This window comes from Sarcophilus harrisii, chromosome 2 (assembly GCF_902635505.1).
Source record: "Sarcophilus harrisii chromosome 2, mSarHar1.11, whole genome shotgun sequence".
Lineage (NCBI taxonomy): Eukaryota > Metazoa > Chordata > Mammalia > Dasyuromorphia > Dasyuridae > Sarcophilus > Sarcophilus harrisii.
The window spans coordinates 414,650,246-414,668,660 of NC_045427.1; the positions used below are offsets into that span (position 1 = coordinate 414,650,246).

At 34.2% G+C, this 18,415-nt stretch overlaps 1 pseudogene; it reads right to left on the reverse strand.

Annotated features, from left to right (window-relative positions):
* Positions 1-17,997, reverse strand: part of LOC111718863 — a 36,543-nt pseudogene extending 18,546 nt beyond the window's left edge.
* Between the last annotated feature and the right edge of the window lie 418 nt (positions 17,998-18,415).

Consider the following 18,415-nt stretch of genomic DNA (forward strand, 5'->3'; position numbering starts at 1 on the left):
ATCTCAAAATCAAAACTCCAAGAAATTCAAGAACTATCAGATCAAGGAAAAAATACTACAAGCAGCCAGAAAAAAACAAAAACAATTCAAATACGGAGGAGCCACAATAAGGATCACTCAGGATCTAGCAATATATATATTAAAGGATTTAAGGGCCTGGAAAATGATATTCCAAAAGGCAAAAGAACTTGTTATGTAGCCAAGAATAACTTACCCAGTCAAACTGAGCATTTTTTTCCAGGGAAGAAGATGGCCATTCAATGAAATAGGTGAATTCCATTTATTCCTGATGAAACTTTCCTTAAAATAGTCAATAGTATCTATTTAAGACCATCAGGAAGCATCATATGTAATGGTGATTGTAGTGTTCTTGTTGGTTTTCTGGAGGTCTTGGGAGCCGTCTTCCTTTCAGCGGATTAATCACCAAGGGAATAGCCAGGTGTTAAAGACCAAATTCTTTATTGTCTCCTTTCCTGGGACTGCACAGATTTCTTGAGAGCCTTTCTGACCTGCCGTGGTCTCAATGTGGGGGGAGCAGGAGGACAGGCCAGCCACTACGAGGCTGATGAAGATGGAATGAATCTGTCTCTTCTTGGCTCCAAAAGCTTGAGCTCCCACTTCCAGTCCTCTGTCTTCTCTGACTCTGACCTTGGCTGAGTTTGTTCCAGCTTATATGCTCTATTCTAATTACATTATCTTAAGTGTGAATCTTGTAGAATAGGTATCAATCTTTGGATTTTATTAAGTACTAAGTACATGAACTGGAGAACTATCAATCACCATGCTAAACTAGATAACCATTGTTTTATTAATTCTACTTAGCACCTTGTAAGAATTCTTGTTTTAAGTACAAGAGTTCTGGCCCATAACAGGTGATATACTGGAACCATTCCCAGTAAAATCATGAGTGAAACAAGGTTGCCCACTTTCACCATTATTATTCAATATTGTATTAGAAATACTAGCTTAAGCAATGAGATGAAAAGAAAATTAAAGGAATTAGAGTAGGCAATGAGGAAACGAAATTGTTTGCAAATCATTGCAAATGATATGATGGTATACTTAGAGAACCCCAGAGATTCTGCTAAAAAGCTATTAGAAATAATCCACAACTTTAGCAAAGTTGTAGGATACAAAATAAATCCACATAAATGGTAAGTATTTTTATACATCACTATAAAAATCCAACAGCAAGAGATACAAAGAGAAATTCCATTTAAAATAACTGTCAATAGCATAAAATATTTGGGAATCTATCTGTCAAGGGAAAGTCAAAGGGAAACTATATGAGCAAAACTCAAAACACTTTCCACATAAATAGTCAGATCTAAACAGTTGGAAAAATATTATGTGCTCCTAGATAGGTCGAGCAAATATAATAAAGATGACAATACTATCTAAACTAATCTATTTATTTAGGGTTTTACTAATCAAACTCCCAAAAAATGATTTTAATGACCTAGAAAAGAAAAACAAGTTTCATCTGAAAGAACAAAAGCTCAAGAATTTCAAGGGAACTACTGAAAAAAAAATAAAATGAAGGTGGTCCAGCTGTACCCGATCTAAAATTATATTATAAAGCAGCAGTCACCAAAATGATTTAGTATTGGCTAAGAAATAGACTAGTGGAGCTGTGGAATAGATTCACAGGACAAAACAGTCAATAACTATAGCAATCTAGTGTTTGACAAACCCAAAGACCCCAGCTTTTGGGATAAGAATTCATTATTTGACAAAAATTTTCTGGGAAAATTGGAAATTATTATGGCAGAAACCAGGCACTGACTCATACTTACCACCGTACACCAAGAAAAGATCAAAATGGGTTCATGATCTAGTCATAAAGAATTAGATTATAAATAAGTTAGAACATAAGATCATTTACCTTTCAGACCTGTGGAGGAGGAAGGACTTTGTGACCAAAGAAGAACTAGAGGTCATTATTGATCCCAAAATAGAAAATTTCATTATATTAAGTTAAAATTTTTTGTACAAATAAAACTAATGTGGACAGAATTAGAAGGGAAGCAATAAACTGGGAAGACATTATTACAGCTAAAGGTTCTGACAAAGGCCTCATCTCCAAAATATATAGAGAATTGACTCTAATTTTATCAGAAATCAATCCATTCTCCAATTGATAAATGGTCAAAGGATATGAACAGACAATTTCCACAGAAGGAAATTGAATTTATTTCTAGTCATATGAAAAGATGTCCCAAATCACTGTTGATCAGAGAAATGCAAATTAAGACATCTCTGAGATACCACTACATACTTCTCAGATTGGTTAAGATGACAAGAAAAGATAATGATAGATGTTGGAGGAGTTGTGGGAAAACTAGGAATTGATACAGTGTTGGTCGAACTGTGAACAGATCCAACCATTCTGGAGAGCAATTTGGAACTATGCTCAAAAAGTTATCAAATTCTGTATACCCTTTGATCCAGCAATGTTTCTATTGGGATTATATCCCAAAGAGTTATTAAAGAAGGGAAAGGGACCCATATGTACAAAAATGTTTGTGGCAGCCCTTTTCATAGTGGCTAGAAACTGGAAATTGAAGGGATGTCCACCAATTGGAGAATGGCTAAATAAAGTGTGTTATATGAATGTTATGGAATATTATTATTCTATAGGAAATGACCAGCTTAGAGAGACATACATGAACTAATTCTATGTGAAATGAGCAGAATCAGGAGATCATTGTACACTTCAACAACAATACTACATGATGATCAATTCTGTGGGACGTGGCTCTCTTCAGCAATGAGAGGATCCAAATCAGTTCCAATTGATCTGTAATGAACAGAACCAGCTACACTCAGAGAAAGAACACAGAGAACACAATATAACATTTCTATTCTTTCTGTTATTGTTTGCTTGCATTTTTGTTTTTTTTTTCCCTCAGGTTTTTTTTTAATCTTCTTTCAAAATCTGATCTTTCATGTGCAACAAGATAATTGTATAAATATGTATACATATATTGTATTTAATATATACTTTAACATATGTAACATCTATGGGACTACCTGCCATCTAGGGGAGGGGGTGGAGGGAAAGAGGGGAAAAGTTGAAATAGAGGTTTTTGCAAGGGTCAGTGTTGAAAAATTACCCATGCATATGTTTGTATGTAAAAAGCTATAATAAAATAAATAAATAAAATTTTAAAATAACTATAATATATCAGGCTGTTCACAGGATGTAAGAGCTGAGAAGAGACCCTGAGAGACCATCTAGTACAATTTTATTTTTTTACAGATGACAAATGTGATAATGCTCGGAGAGAATAGGAGCCTTACCCAAAGTCACACAATAGGTAAATCATCAGTAGCAAAATATCTTTGTCTTCTGACCTCCAAGCTAGGGCTCTTTCTATTGCATTTTACGGAGACTACAGTCACCATAAATTCCCAACTTTTCATTGATATGGTACCAATCCCATAATATTGTACTCACTCTTTGACCTTCTGCATCGTGGGAAAAGGAGCACAAAGAATTAGAAATTGAACAGATTGAATTTTACAAATGAAATACTTTTCTTAATCTTATTAGATTCTAAAATGTAGCAAATATGGTGTCTGTTTCCTTCCTAAATCTTCCCAGGCCAGGTTAGGGTTAGAAAGGAAGGAAAAAGGCACAGTTGTTCATAAGACCTGTTCATAAGACCCCCAACCTATTAGTTGGGGGAAAAGGTGGCATTTCCATTAGCAATTAATTAAACTAGGTTGTTTTGGCACGCCCACTGGAAATAATTACTTATTCTATTCTTTTTATTATATTATATTACTTATCAAGATTAGAAACCAGAATGATCCATCAAACTTAAGCCCTGTTCACCCTGTGATATCATTGCTCCCATACCCAATATCCAACTTCCCCCATAAGATCACTGACCCTTCCCCAAGACTTGCCATTCAGTGCAATCCCCCATCCTAACCCTCAGATGTCCATGTAAGTCATTCATTCAATTAGTCCTTACCAACAATAATATCTTTGTTACCATTGTGATCCTGAAGCTAACTTAATCTATCATCTTAATTACTATATTCTCCAGAAACATTGGACCCAAAACAGATGAAGAACGAAAGCTGTGTTGATCTGGCATAATTTGCTGCTTTCAACCACAACAGATCTTTCAGTGTGCCCTTAAGAGTTAGACCACCTACCAAAATGGCAGCAGACTGACAAACTATGAAGCTTTGTGGTCCAGCAGAGCCTGAGGAGAAGAGAAGAGGGACTGCTCCTCTTGCTCCTCATCCCTTTCTCTGCCTTTTTGAAGAAATTGGCTCTTTCCCCTCCCATGTGACTACCCCTATTGCTTAACCCATAAAATGCTTAAAGCTCTGCCTGCATTGCTGGCTTTTTTGTTCAGTGTGAGGAGCTCTAACATGCATGTTCTTTTTTCCCTCATGTAACAAAATAAGTCATTACTCATATCTTTTGGAGTTGTGACTGTTGTCTGATGCCATGTTTTCCCCAAATTTACTACAATCTGTAAAACTATACCACATAAAATATTATAACTAAAAAGGAACTGAAAGATCTGTTTTACACACAACCATCCTCTCCTCCAACTTATGTTACATTTAAGGTAGCTGGAGCCCAGAGATGTTATAAAAGACATGACATGAACTTAGAGCTTCTGATGCTCAATTAAGTTCTCTTTCAATTTTGCCATGGTGGTTTGAGAGTTTACTTTACTTTTTTTTATTTAATATTTTATTTTTCCTCAATTACACATAAAAAATAAATTTTAACATTCATTATAAAAACTTTGAGTTCTATACTTTTTTCCTTCCTACTCCAACTCCTCTCTCTCCCTATTAAGAATACAAGCAATTCAAATTAGGTTATGCATGTGTAGTTATGGAAAATATTTCCATAATAGTAATGTTGTGAAAGAAAACATAGACCAAAGAAAACCTCTCAAGAATAATCTACATTCACTTCCTAACTATGTGGCCTTGGGCAAGTCACTTTACCCCAATTGCCTCAGCAAAAAAAAGAATAATCTACATTCAGAGATTTCTCTGAGTATGGATAACATTTTTTAAATTTTAAGTCCTTTAGAGTTGTTTTGCATCAATATATTACTGAGAATTGTTATGTCATTCAAAACTGATCATCTTACAATATTTATTTTCAGATATCATCACTTCACATTATAATTGGCCTAATAATGAGAAATTTTATGAGTTATAAGCTTCATAATTCATGTAGGAATGTAGACAGTTTAACCTTATTAAGTTCCTTATTATATTTTTCCCTGTTTACATTTTTATATTTCTCTTGAGTCTTCTTTTATTTGAAAGTCAATTTTTTATTCAAATCTGGTCTTTTCATCAAGAATGCTTGAAAATCCTTTAATTCTGTGCATATTATTTTCCCCTTGAAGGATTATATTCAGTTCTGCTGAATAGGTGATTCTTGGTTGTAATCACGGCTCTTTTGCCTTCCAGAATATCATATCCCAAATCCTCTGATCCTCTAATTTAGAAGCTACCAAATTTGGGTTATCCTGATTCTGGCTCCACAAAACTTGAATTGTTTCTTTCTGGAATTACAATATTTTCTCCTTGACATAGGAGCTCTGAAATTTGGCTAAAATATTCCTGGGAGTCAAATTCAAGAAAGTGATAAGTAGAATTTATTTTTAGAGCCTTTTTATTTAAAAAAAGATATGCGTGGGTAATTTTTCAACATTGACCCTTGCAACACTTTGTGTTCCAAATTCTCCCCTCCTTCCCCTCAACCCCTCCTCTAGATAACAGGTAATCCAATACATATTAAATATGTTAAAATATATATTAAACCCAATATATGTATACATATTTATAGTTATCTGGTTGCACAAGAAAAATCAAATGAAAGAAAAAAAAGAGAAAGAAAACAAAATGCAAGCAAACAAAAACAGAAAGAGTGAAAATGCTATGTTGTGGTCCACAGTCAGTTCCCACACTCCTTTCTCTGGGTGTAGATGGCTTTGGAACTGATTGGAACTGATCTGAATCATCTCATTGTTGGAAAGAGCCACATCTATCAGAATTTATCATCCTATAATCTTGTTGTTGCTGGATACAATGATCTTCTGGCCCTGCTCATTTCACTTAGCATCAGTTCATGTAAGTCTTCTCAGGCTGCTCTAAAATCATTCTGCTGACCATTTCTTATAGAATAATAATATTTCATAAGATTCATATATCACAACTTATTCAGCCATTCTACAACTGATGGACATCAACTCAGTTTCCAGGTTTTTGCCACTACAAAAAGGGCTGCCACCAACATTTTTACACATGTGGTCCCATTCCCTTCTTTAAGATCTCTTTGGGATATAAGCCCAGGAGAAATACTCTTGGATCAAAGGGTTTAATAACTTTTTCAGCACAATTCCAAATTGCCCTCCAAAATGCCTAGATCTGTTCACAATTTCACCAACAAAGTATTAATGTCCCAGTTTTCTCACATCTCCTCCAACATTCATTATCTTTTCCAGTCATCTTAGCCAATCTGGTATGTAGTGGTATCTCAAAGTTGTCTTAATTTGCCTTTCTCCGATCAATAGTGATTTAGAGCACCTTTTCATATGACTAGAAATAGTTTCAATTTCTTCATCTGGAAATTGTCTGTTCATATATTTTGACCACTTATCAATTGGAGAATGAATTGAATTCTTATAAATTTGAGTCAATTCTCTATATATTTTATAAATGAGGCCTTTAATTTTATAAATGAGGCCTTTATCAGGACCCTTAAATGTAAAAATATTTTCCCAGTTTATTTTTTTCCTTCTAATGCTGTTTGCATTACTTTTGTTAGTACAAAAACTTTTCAACTTAAGGTAAACTATCCTATATTTTTCTAGTTTGCTTATAATGTCGCTGTTTATGTCCAAATCATGGACCCATTTAGACCTTCTTGGTATATGGTGTAAGATGTGGGTTAGTACCTAGTTTCTACCATACTAATTTCTAATTTTCCCAGCAGTTTTTATCAAATAGTGCATTCTTATTCCAAAAGCTGGGGTCTTTGGTTTTGTCAAACACTAGCTTGCTATAGTTATTGACCATTTTGTATTTTGAATCTAACCTATTTTATTGATTGACTACCCTTTCTTAGCTAAATGGTTTGATGACCACTGCTTTATAATATAGTTTTAAGTCTGGTGCAGTTAGGCCACCTTTATGGACATTTTTTAAAAATTAATTCCCTTTCTTTTTATAGATGGACTTTGTTATTATTTTTTTCTAGATGTGAAAAATAGTTTCTTGGGGGTTTGATTGGTATGGCACTAAACAAATAGATTAAGTTAGGTAGATTTTTATTCCATTTGCTAGGCCTACCCATGAGCACTTGATATTTTTCCAATTGTTTAGATATGGTTTATTTATGTAGAAAGTATTTTATAGTTGTGTTCATATAGTTCCTCACTTTTCCTTGGCAGATAGACTCCTAAATATTTTACATTATCAACAGTTATTCAAATGAAATTTCTCTTTGTATCTCTTGCTGCTGGACTTTGTTGGTAATATATAAAAATGCTGATGATTTCTGTGGATTTATTTGTATCCTGCAACTTTGTTAATGTTGTGGATTGTTTCTAGTAGTTTTTTAGTGATTCACTAAGGTTCTCTAAATATACCCTCATATCATGTGCAAAGAGTGATAATTTGATTTCCTCATTACCTGTACTAATCCCTTTAATCTCTTTTTCTTATCTTATTGCCAAAGATCATATGTCTAAAACAATATTGAATAGTAATAGTTTATAGTGGGAAACCTTGTTTTACCCCTGATCTTATTGGGAATGGTTCTAGTTTGTCCCCATTACATATGATGCTTGCTGATGGTTTTAAATAGAAAGTACTGATCATTTGAAGGAAAAGTCGATTTTTTCCCTATTATACTCTCTAGTGTTTTTAAATCGGAATGGATGTTGGATTTTATCAAATGTTTTTTTCTGCATCTCTTGAGATAATCATATGATTTTTGTTAGTTTGGTTGTTGATATAGTCAATTATGCTAATAGTTTTCCTAATATTGAACCAGCTCTTCATTCCTGGTATAAATGCTATTTGATTATCCCCTACTGGGGATAACTTTCTGTAATTTCTTTGCTAATGTTTTCTTTCTTTTTTTTTTTTTAATTTAGTAGCCTTTTATTTACAGGATATATGCATGGGTAACTTTACAGCATTAACAATTGCCAAACCTCTTGTTCCAATTTTTCACCTCTTACCCCTCCACCCCTCTCCTAGATGGCAGGATGACCAGTAGATGTTAAATACATTAAAATATAAATTAGATACACAATAAGTATACATGACCAAAACGTTATTTTGCTGTACAAAAAGAATCAGACTCTGAAATATTGTACAATTAGCTTGTGAAGGAAATCAAAAATGCATGTGTGCATAAATATAGGGATTGGGAGTTCAATGTAATGGTTTTTAGTCATCTCCCAGAGTTCTTTTTCTGGGCATAGCTGGTTCAGTTCATTACTGCTCCATTGGAAATGATTTGGTTGATCTCATTGCTGAGGATGGCCTGGTCCATCAGAACTAGTCATCATATAGTATTGTTGTTGAAGTATATAATGATCTCCTGTTTGTTAATGTTTTCTGTAAGATTTTTGCCTCAATATTTATTAGGGAAATTGGTCTATAATTTTTTTTCTCTGTTTTCACCCTACCTGGTTTAGCTATCAGCACCATATCTGTATCATAAAAAGAATTTGTTAGGACTCCTTCTTTCCCAATTTGTTGAAATAGTTTATATAGTATTGGAATTAATTCCACTCCATTTTTTGCTGGATTTTAAAGATGTAAAATTTATTTAGAGAAATTATTTAAAGGTATTTGTAGGGGGTTGGGGGAGAGTTCAAGTAAATCCTTGCCTTTACTCTGCCATTTTGGCTCTGCATCTTTGAAAACTGACTTTATACAAATAAATTGGCATATCAAGGGTTTGATTCAGGTGAAAATATAGATTTTAAAACTAAGTTTGAAATCTGGAAAGACATATTAACTGACATAAAGTGAAGTGAATAGAATGAGGAGAATATTATAGATGTTAATAGCAATGTTGCACATTGAAGAATTGTGAATGACTTTATTTTTCTCATCAATACAATGATACAGAACGATTTCAAAGGACTCATGATGAAATATACAATCTACTTCTAGAGGTATCTATATTCAGATACGTTTGTATCTGAATACAGAGTGAATCATACTATTCTTTTCTTTATTAAAAGAAATTTTTTTTTCAAAATATATGCCTGGATAATTTTCAGCATTCCCCTTTGCAAAATCTTGTGTTTCAATTTTTTTTCTCCTTCCCCACACCTCCTCCCTTAGATTGCAAATAATCCAATATATGTTAAACATGTGCAATCATTCTATACATATTTCCACAAATATCATGAAGCATACTATTCTTTCTTCCTTTTCTCCCCCCTTTTTCTTCCTCCCTTCCTCATTTTCTTCCTTCTCTTCCTCCCTCTATTCTTCTTTTCCCCTCTATCCCTCCATCCCTTCCTTCCTTCCTTCCTTTCTTCCTTTCTTTTTTCTTTGAGTCTTCTTCTTGTACAAAATGGCAAATAAGAACATTTTTTAAATGATTTTATCTGCATAATCTATATAAAATTGTTTATTCACTCAAGAAGAGTAGAAGAGGGAGAGGAAGGAAGAGGTAGAATTTATAATTCAAAACAAAAAAATCTTAAAAATTATTCAACCTGTATTTGGAAGAAAATGAAATATTATTTAAAAATAAAACAAAACTAAGTATGAACTAATGAAAATAGAATCTTTCACTACCAATCATCTGATAATAAGTCTAACCTTTCTATGTGTACCACCTTCAGTATTCCATTCCACAATTACTATCAACATCTGAGAATCCTGATTTTGTTCTGTACCAGTTTGGCAACATGTCATAGAACCTGCAATGTTTTTAGCTTGTCATTCTTCTGTCTCTGTGAGAATTGGATATATGGATCTCTAGTCTACATCATCCAATTAGACCTACAACATCATTCAAGCTGATATGTCTATGAATCTCACCTATGATGAGGCATTGTATATCTGTAGTGACAGTCAAAAATTCTGAATGAAAAATTTAAGCTATCTAAATTGATATATTAAAATTTGCATAGAATTCTGTAACCTAGAAATACATTTTAGGCTATTCCCACATGTTCCTCTTTAAGAATCAGTGTAGTATGATGAATTAGAAAACTTACCTTGAAGCCAGGAAGAGTTGAGTTTCAGTCATGTCTCTCATATGTCATCACTGCAAGACCCTGGACAAATCACTTAACTTCTCAGTGTTTTCATGATGTATCTACGATTTCAGAGAAGTCAATGACTTTCATTGATAGAAAGGGTTTTCTCATTTATAAGTTCTTTACACCAATGCTATTACAACTCTGATGCGGTCTTTATCTCAATTCCTCACTCTTGCAAAAAGATTTTATATCCTTGCCTTTATCAGGGATTATAGAAGCTTTGGTGTCAGAAGCTTTCTGCCTGAACCCAGATCCCTGCATTGCTTGGAACATTTTCCCATTTTCAGAAGATTGAAATAGGGTCTCTAATCATTATAATTTCCAGGACCTAATCATAATGCTTTGTGACTCTCTTGGTCTATGAAGAACCACCCCTACTTCTAGGGGGAAAAATGTATTTCTAGGGAATCAATAATTAGACTGAAACAATGAACTGTGATTTCTATCTGTAAAGTCTGGGCTAGCTCTGTGGAGGGCTCAGGATCAGATAGAGGCAGGATAAATAAAAGTCCTTGGTCTTTAAGGGGAGAAGCAGGCAAACTGCCAGGACTTTACCAAAGATCTCTTCTCGATTCTGGAGTCCAGAATCTCCACCTTTCTCCTCCTCATTCTGCTGCCAAGTGACATCTGGCTTGTTTCACCCCACCCTCTAATCCTTACCTACAATTATCTGTATATACCAAACATTGAGTAGGCACCAGTGGTAAGAGGGCCATTTTTCCAAACATATGCTAATAGAGTCATTGTCTTATAGCGAATATGTAATCAGCCTTAAGTGCTTGGTTGTCTGATTCAAGCATAGCATTTAAGAGTTTCAGCTCATTAATTACCTTGATATATACATGGGTAATTTTTTTTACATCTATCCTCCCAACACTATCTAACAATACTAATCACCAAGATCAGAGTGTAACTAGTAACAATGTTTTCATGAATGACCTTGATTAATTCATGGTGAGCAAGAATGTGTATATAATAATTCCAGAAATAGTGGAGCTTTTCAGGTCCTTGATTATAGTCAGTGAGTTTCCAAAATATTAGAACCAAGAATTTGTACCGATATCTTGTAAATCCCCATAAAGCTACATTCAGTTTATTCTATTAACTACTCTCCCACAACCTTGTAGCCTTTTGTGACATCCTTACAACTGATGTTGGTTAAAGCGGTTTAAGAGAATGATTATTTTGAAAAACTCATTCACAGTGTCAGTGAACTCTGTGGCCAAAGATTTATTTGGCAGACCTGACCCCTTCAGGGATAAACAATCTGTTCTAGAGAGTTTAAAATTTATGAACAGTTCTTTAGATGTGTCTTTAGAGTTACTGTTGAGCATTTAAGAATAGTGTAGGTTTCAGAATTTCTTATGATGTTAGTAAGGCTAACATTTCCTATTACTTCTGTATTTACTTGTAATTTACTATGTAATTACTTTGTAATCATGGTACTTCAGTTCTTATCAATGAATTGTTATTTTCATACATGTTGGAACTTTACCAACTTTCAGGCCTCTTTATTATAATATTCTTTTTTTAATAGTTTTTTATTTACAAGATATATACATGGATAATTTTTTTTTTTTGCATTGACAGTTGCAAAACCTTTTGTTGCAATTTTTCCCTTCTTTCCCCCCACCCACTTCCCCAGATGGCAGGTAGACCAATACATGTTAAATATATTAAAGTATATGTTAAATACAATATATGTATACATGTCCATATAGTTATTTTGCTGCACAAAAAGAATTGGATTTTGAAATAGTGTACAATTAGCCTGTGAAGGAAATCAAAAGTCTAGGAGGACAAAAATAGAGGGATTGGGAATTCTATGTAGTGGTTCATAGTCATCTCCCAGAGTTCTTTCACTGGGTGTAGCTGGTTCAGTTCATTACGGCTCTGTTGGAACTGATTTGGTTCATCTCTTTGCTGAAGAAGGCCAGGTCCATCAGAACTGATCATCATATAGTATTCTTATTAAAGTATATAATGATCTCCTGGTTCTGCTCATTTCACTCAGCATCAGTTCATGTAAGTCTCTCCAGGCCTTTCTGAAATCATCCTGCTGGTCATTTATTACAGAACAATAATATTTCATAATATTCACATACCACAATTTATTCAACCATTCTCCAATTGATAGGCATTCACTCAATTTCCAGTTTCTGGCCACTACAAAGAAGGCTGCCACAAACATTCTTGCACATACAGGTCCCTTTCCCTTCTTTAAAAACTCTTTGGGATATAAGTCTACTAGTAACACTGATGAATCAAAGGGTATGCACAGTTTGATAACTTTTTGAGCATAGTTCCAAATTGCTCTCCAGAATGGCTAGGTATATTCACAATTCCACCAACAATGTATCAGTGTCCCAGTTTTCCCACATCCCCTCCAACATTACTTAATCCTGTTTGCCTCAATTTCCTCATCTAGGAAATGATTTAGAGAAGGAAAGGCAAACCACTCCAATACCTTTGCCAAGGAAGTTGCATCACAAAATGTCAGTTACAGATACAATGACTGAACAACAGCAAAGCTTACATGCATTGGGCCTATCTTCCATTCCTCTGCTTTGTTAAAGTCTGTGCAAATTGAATGTTATCAGACCTACAATAGCTGTTTGCCATTTCTTCCGATTTAGTCCTTTTTTGAAAGACAGAAGAAAACTGGGGAATTAGGTGGAAGAGGTGAGTTTTGCAAATATTGATCAATATTGGGGAAGGGAATGCATTCGTGTTTTCAAATTTCTCTAAATTAGATGAAGGTTATAGGTTTGTTTTTGAGAAGTATTTAGCACTGTAGGCTCAGAATATTTTTCTTAGACATAAAAATTTTTTACTGAATGACATTAGGGAATAATAGGCAGTGAGAAAGAGAAGCATTATTCAAGGAACTCCTCAGAAATATGTCCAGGGAAATTTGACTTGACGCAGCAATATGGTGGAGATCTAGGTCACAGTATAAAACCTAAGCCTTCTTTAAGATGGTATGGTCTAATTATGGAAATATTTCAAGTAAAAAGACAGAAAATCAGCACCATGAAACCTAAGCTAAAAAAAACTACCCATCTAGTCATGCAATGTTGTAGGATTAAAAGTGATAGAAATCAAGAATGACCATCTACATTTTAGGACTTAAATGTTTTTCAGTGAATCTTTGAATATATTTGGACAGTGGTGGAAATCTGAAAAATTGGACATTCTTTTCCAGACTTTTTTTATAACCATAAGATAAAGAGGGAAAACTGGTAAACTAATAAAATTTCAAAGTGTGGAGGGAACCAATTAGAGAAATACTAGGAACCCTGTTTTGATGTGCAGTTATCAGAGAAGTAATGTAATTTTGGAAAATAGAACACAAAATCTCAAAGCTTGGAAGGGAACTTAAAAAAATAGATTTAAACTTTTATCAATTTAGATTGGGTGTGTATACTTAGGATGCAAAAGGCATATGTGCCTGAGGAAGAATACAAAAGTATGATATATTACTTTAATAGTGTCACTTATGATCCCAAAGCTCAGAATGATGTGAACTAACTAGGCAAGGAAATCTAAGGAGAAGAAAAAAACCTTAAAAGCTACATTAGGAAAAAGAGAAGGATGAAAAAAAAAGCATAATACAAATTTTGCTTAGAGTTTAGGGGAGAATAAAAATGGATAAAAGAGAGCAAAGAATAATTAACCTAATATTTTTCTGCCAAGGAAAATGATCTTTGGATTACAAGGGACAGATTTAAATTTGTTCATCAGAAGTTCATACAAAAAGTAAGTATAGTTAGCAAAGTTAAAAATTAATAAACATTTACTATAAAATTAATAAACATTTACTATATGGCAGATACTGTAATAATTGATGACTCTATAAAACAAAAAAACAAATATAATAGTGATGAGGTCCTGGTTAACTTGGTGGGTGTTATGGGCCAGAACTCTTGTACTTGAAACAAGGATTCTTACAAGATGTTAAGTCAGTGGAATTGATAATACAATGGTTATCTTGTTTAACATGATGATTAATAGTTCTCTAATTCAATGTGATTGATTTAATCTTACAACAAATAATGGTTTCCTAGTGATATAATGATTTGTTTATACTCAGTATATTGTAAATGATCTAATTATAATAGGGCCTATAAACTGGCACAAACTCAGCCAGGGTGGGACTCAGAGACAGATCCATTCCATCTTTGGTCAGGCTCCTGGTAGCTCTCCTGGGGGACCAAAAGGCTTGGAGACAGACTAGGAGAAGACAGAAGACTGGAGGCGGGAGCTCAAGCTCTTGGAGCCAAGGAGAGAGATTTACTCCATTTCACACCACCATGGTGGCTGGTCTGTCCTCCTGCTTCCCCCACTGAGACCAAGGCCAGTGTAAAGGACCTCCAGAAAGCTAGTTGAGCCCCAGGCAAGGAGACAATAAAGGATTTAGGCCCAGGGGTCCTCAAACTACGGCCATGGGCCAGATGCAGCAGCTGAGGACGATTATCCCCTTCACCCAGGGCTATGAAGTTTCTTTATTTAAAGGCCCACAAAACAAAGTTTTTGTTTTTACTATAGTCTGGCCCTCCAACAGTCTGAGGGACAGTGAACTGGTCCCCTCTTTAAAAAGTTTGAGGACTCCTGAGACTTTTTAACACCTGGCTATTCTCGTGGAGATTACTGTATTGAAGGCTAGTCCAATGACCTCCAGAAAACCAATGAGAACACTACAGGTGGGGTTAGCAGAGAAAGTATGATGTACTGTAAAGATTATAATACTCCCTGAGGCAAATATGGAAGGGCACTAATGGGGATCACCTCAGCCTTACATCCATGGAGGTCTTGGGAAACCCCCACCTTACTGTGTTCATACAGAAAGCCAAGTTATAAGGTCAAACCCCTTTTATACTCTTCCTCAAAATTAGAATAAATTTCCCCTATAAATCTGGCCATGGTTTGTGCCATCTTGGCTGAATCTCTTTTGGGTTAGTCAACCACAACCTTCTGCCATGCGGTGTCCTCACTTCTTTCCCCATGCCTCATGATGTCTTTCTTCTCAGTCCTTCCCCAATCTTTCATACTCACACGTCATGGTATATGCCCTTTCTTTTGGTTAATTATGAGTTCTACTAGAGAACATGTCTTTTTCCTTGTTAACTGTTTAGAACCCATTTTCGTACTAATTATATTCTCTCCCGAATTTATCAAAGACCTCTAGGTCTAGGAAAAGATGAGATTTGAATTGAGTTTTAGAGGAAGCAAAGTAGCCAGAGTTGAGAAGAAATTACCCAGGCATGGGGGACTACTGTAAGTAGAGTGCATAAAGATGGGAAATGAAGGGTCATGTTTGTAGAATATCAAATAGACCAGTATGGATGAACAGTAGTGCTTGTGGAAGTGAGGGAAGTATAAAAAGACTGGAAAGATAAATGATAAAACTTAATTATGGAACAACATTCTGAAAATTCTAGTTTAAGAGGCAGTAAATTCTGGAGTGAGTGAGGCATGAGAGGGATTAGGTTGAGGAGAAGAAGAATGAGGGAGTAGGCAATTAGGGAGGGGATCAGAGTGTGCACATTGACAGAATCACTTGTATTAAAAGAATATAAAAGCGTGAAAGTGTGTTAACTATTGAGAAATAAGTTCTGATAAAGTGTTAGTTCTTGAAGAGAGGTTTGCTGAGGTAGATTATTAGACTGTTTAAGACTTTCCTTTGAGTTAGGTGGTGATATTCTGTCTTATTAGATTACTTCCCAGAGGCAGAAGCAACCAGAAACCTGGTAAGAAGCAGTGGTCAATGAAATGTGGCCAAATTGTGAAGTAAGAAAATATGCAGGGGTAGTTAAGTGGCACAGTAGAAAGAGAATGTGCAGTTAAGTGCAAAATGTGCTATATTGTGATCCACAATCAGTCCTCACAGTCTTCTTTCTAGATACAGATGTCTATTGCATCACAAGTCCATTGAATGAATTCTGTGGCCTGAATTCATTACTGAAAAGAGCACATCCGTCAGAATTGATTATTGCATCATCTCCTTTTTTTGCTGTGTACAATGTTCTCTTGGTTCTATTCACTTCACTTAGTATCAGTTCATGTAAGTCTCTCCAGGCCTCTCTGAAATCATCTTGCTGATCATTTCTTATAGAGCAATAATATTCCATAACATTCATATATTGTGACTTATTCAACCATTTTCCAACTGATAGGCATTCACACAGTTTCCAGTTTCTTGTCACTAAAAAAAAGAGGGCTGCTCCAAACATATTTGCACATGTGAGTCCTTTTCCCTTTTATATGATCTCTTTGGGATAAAGAACCAGTAGAAACTCTGGTGGATCAAAGGGTATGCATAGCTTTATAACCTTTTGGTATTAGTTCCAAATTATCCTCCAGAATGGTTGAATCAGTTCACAACTCCACAACCATATATTAGTATTGCAGTTTTCAACACATCCCCTCTTTTCTTGTTATTTTAGCTAATCTAAAAGTTGTGTATGATGTGTGTGTGAACATTTTTCAAATAGAGAATGTTGTATATTCTTAAAAATTTGAGTCCTTTATATATTTTAGAAATGCAGCTTCTATCAGACCACTTGGATGTAATTTTTTTCTCCAGTTTTCTGTTTCTCTTCTAAACTTATTTTCATTGGTTTTGTTTGTACAAAAACTTTTTTAAAAATATAATCAGAATTATCCATTTTGTATTTTATAATGTACTCTAATTCTTATTTGGCCATAAATGCCTTCCTTCTCCACAGATCTGAGAGGTGGAATATCCTTTGTTTTTCTAATTTGCTTATAATATCCCTCTTTACATCTGAATCATGAACCATTCTAATTTTATCTTGCTATAGACTGTTAGGTGTTGGTCAATGCCTAGTTTCTTCCATACTGTTTTCCAATTATTTTTTCAAATAGTAAGTTCTTATCCCAGAGGCTGAGGTCTTTGGTTTACCAAACACTAGATTACTATTATCATTGACTATAGTCAGTCCAATGATCAACTACTTTTATTTGTTACTCGGTACCAAATGGTTTTGTTGGTCACTGCTTTGTGATAGAGTTTTAGGCCTTCACTTGCATTTTTTCATTAATTTCCTTGAAATTCTTGACCTTTTATTCTTCCAGATGATCTGTTATTATTTCTTTTATCTCTATAAACTAAAATCTTGAGATTTGAGTTGGTATGGCACTGAGTTAAGTAGGTTAATTTAGATAGAATTATCATTTCTATCATATTAACTCAGTCTATCAAAGAGCCCTTGATATATTTCCAGTTGTTTAGATCTGACTTTATTTGTACGAAAACTGTTTTATAATTGTGTTCATATAGATTTTGACTTTGTCTTGGCAGGTACACTCCCAAATATTTTATATTATCAAGTTATTTGAAATGGATTTTCTCATTGTGTCTCTTGCTGATGGACTTGGTTGGTAACATAGAAATGTTGACGATTTATGTGGATTTATTTTGTATTCTGCAATTTTGCTAAAGTTGTGGAGTTTTTCTTGTAGTTTTTTTTTAAGTTTATTCTTTAGGATTCTTGAAGTATATCATCATATCTACAAAGAGGGATAATTTGGTTTTTTGCATTACCCTCTCTAGTTCCTTTATTTCCCTTCTGTTATTGCTAAAGTTAAATTTCTATTAAAATATTGAATAGCAATGGTAAGTTGGGGCAAGCTTGTTTCATTCCTGATTTTATTAGGAATGGTTCTAATTTACATCCATTTCGTATGATGCTTGCTGAAGACTTTAAATAGATGTTATGGATCATTTTAAGGAAAACTCCATTTGTTCCTATTCTCTCAATGTTTTTAATAGGAATGGGTTTTGGATTTTATCAAATGCTTTTTCTTCAGCTTCTGGTATAATCATGTGATTTCTATTAGTTTTGTTATTTATATAGTTAATTATTCTAATAATTGAGCTAATATTGAATCAGTTCTGCATTCCTAGTATAAATCCTAGTTGATTATGCTATTTTATCATGGAGATAACTTGCTGGAATCTTGTTGCTAATATTTTATTTGATTTTTGCATCATTATTCATTAGGGAAATTGGTCTATATTTTTTTTTCTCTGTTTTGACCCTACCTGGCTTAGGTATTAGCACCATATCTATGTCATAAAAAGAATTTTTTAAGAC